This window comes from Rhagoletis pomonella, unplaced genomic scaffold (genome assembly GCF_013731165.1).
Source record: "Rhagoletis pomonella isolate Grant_MI unplaced genomic scaffold, Rhpom_1.0 Rhpom_scaffold_00002, whole genome shotgun sequence".
Lineage (NCBI taxonomy): Eukaryota > Metazoa > Arthropoda > Insecta > Diptera > Tephritidae > Rhagoletis > Rhagoletis pomonella.
In genome coordinates, this window is record NW_023458556.1 from 46,518,999 (window position 1) to 46,521,879 (window position 2,881).

Here is a 2,881-nt window from a genome sequence, read left to right on the forward strand (position 1 = left end):
TTTCCCATGTAGTTTATATAGAGAAAAAAACATTTTTCATAGAAATTGTATAGAATCCTTAAAAAGCAATATTTTTCAATCGGCAAACTCTTTTTCTCTTCAGTGGACTTCCGGAAAAAATACCCAATTGTTTATTTAAAATTTGTTTAATATTAACGATTTTTTATGGGTCCCACCATGGGTGAACCATAAAAAATTTTTTTATAAATATTAATAAACTTTTAAATAAACAATTTGTTATTTTTTCTGGAAGTCTCTTGAAGAGAAACAGAGCTTGCCGATTGAAAAATATTGCTTTTCAAGGATTCTATACAATTTCTACGAAAAATAGTTTTTTCGCCTTATAAAATAAATGGGAAACTTTGAGCGCTTTGAGTCACCTATAAACCTTTTGTGATTGACCTAAAACTTTGTATATATAGTTAAGTATTTAGGCTATTCACACTTTTCTAGGGGGTAAGACCAAGATGTCCAACACTTTTATTTTTCTCCATATAACTAAGGGCCATCCTAATGTACATATGTGGATATTCACTAGGAGCTATGCAGGTGTAACTTTCCCGCGTGTCTACTAATTTGCACGCACTTTTTTAAGCTTCCAAAATTATGCTTACGACAACAAAACAACAACTTAACAGCTACGCTGCTCGACTGCAACTAAATGCTTTAAGTGCCAATCGCGCTCGCTCAACAGCTCAACAGTCCGGACCACAATGGGCGATACCGCCCCCTTTCCACGCGTGCCGATTATCGCATATTTCGTATTGATAAAGCGCGGTCATTATTCAGTTTTCATTACCAAAAAAGCTTAACAGTTGACTTTGTTATCAGTTTTTAGTGTTAGTGTTGTAATCACATACATATATAGTTGTTTTCAGTATATACGTATGTAAATACATATATATGTACATATGTATGTAAGTACTAATTTGTTAGGGAAAATTTTGTTAGCCTCAATTGCAAAAAAAAAAAAAGTTATACAAAAAAGCAAAGCAAAACAAATTGCTAAGCATTTAATGATAACCGAATTTTAGTTTTCATGCAAAATAAAAATACTTCTGAAATAAGTCAAGTGGAAAAATTATAAATATCCCTTGAGCGAGAGAGAGTGTATATCCAACAGGTTCTGGCAACAAAGGCACGGTGCGTTTTGTTTACAAGCGAGAATTATAATTTTACAAACTTAAGTAGCTCGTTTATATTCGCACATACACAGTATGCAGCAACACGCCTGTCATTCGGCAGTAGGAAATGCAGTCACGTCTCAATCACAGTGGCGAGCATAAAAATCGGACGTTTATAAATGATCGCGTTTATAAGATTCTTAAGGCCGGTTGTTCAATGTCTGGTTATCACTACCTCCAAATCGTTGTATTTAACCGGCGCTACTACCTCCGATTTGTGTTAACCAGACATTCAACAACCGGCCCTTAGCAAACTGCACAGAGACTGCATGGAAGCGACACTTTGAATCAAAATTTGTATTTAATTTATGGAGTAACTTTCAAGCAATATGGATGGCACTGTAACCTATGTAATTCCATTTATACCTGAACGCACTTTTGAACAAGGGTATTACATATAACTTTATTTGGATAATAATGGATGGATTTGGACAGTCGAAATATGTAGAACTGCTCAGAACGCACTGAGAAGCCGATTAAGCCATGTCTGCATGTCCGGCCGCCTGACTGTTTCTAATAAAAAGTAGTTCTTGAGCGATTTCATCAGTCGTACGATACGGAGATGCCGTGTTCGAAACACCGTTTGGTAACGGAAGGCTCCGGCTCGGGGCGTACGTTGGTATTTATTGTTTGGCTTTTTCTAAAATATTTAATATCAACACGTAATTATGCTTGAACTAAAACTTCTTGAAAGTATATTTGGTAATAAAATTTTTCATGAATACACATTCTTTATATTTATTTGAATACAAAACCTTAGGCAATAGGAAATTAGGCGCTTTAAGGGCGCTGCATTAAGTTTCCATATGAATAAACAATGCATTTCTATTTTTGAAAACCCGAATAACTCCGTGATTTCTTGAAAGTTTTCATTTCTGAGATGGTAGCGAAAATATATTTTCTCTCACTTTTTAATATATATAATTGGAACAGTAACCGAGTTATTCCCATTCCACGATTTTTAAGCAAATTATTTTGCTGAAATGCTTGGATTATTAAAAAGCTAAAGTGGGGAAAACATCCTTTCAATATTCGGCCTCTTCACATGTACCCATTACAAGTATTTTTTTACCCAATTTCGGACCAATTGACGCTTACAGACTCCATCCCTGTTATATATGACGCGAATTTTGATCACCACTGTATTATACATACTGTATACACATGCCATACGTGCATTGTCGTAGTAAAATTTGTACCAGAGTAAAAAGTCAAATACAGTAGGGCCGTTCAGCGTCTTGTGCATATGCCCTTGCATTTGGATATTCATTGCATTTGTAAAATCACAACAATAAAATGCACACGGTTGCCATGGCAGCCAGCATAAACTTTGAAAATGCAATTCCAACTGCAAATTCCAGACCATTTCCACAACATCCTGAACAGCCCTAATATGTCTACGTAAAATGGTTAGTCATAAAGGCCGGCTTTAACGTATCTATGTGTGTATGTTCGCACCAGGGTTGTTGCGAATATTCGCATTCGCAACCGCGGAGCTTCCGCATTGACAAAACAAACAAACAAAATGACAAATTGTAGCCAATATTTTTTGCCTGTGGAGATGCTACTTTAAAATTGTCCCCTACGTCCCCCTTCTTTTGTACTGTAAAGTCAAAGAGTAAAACCCTTCAGTAGGTACTTTAAGGTATGTGGGTCGTTCTTAAAAAACATGACCAATTGGTGTCCCCAGACTTTAC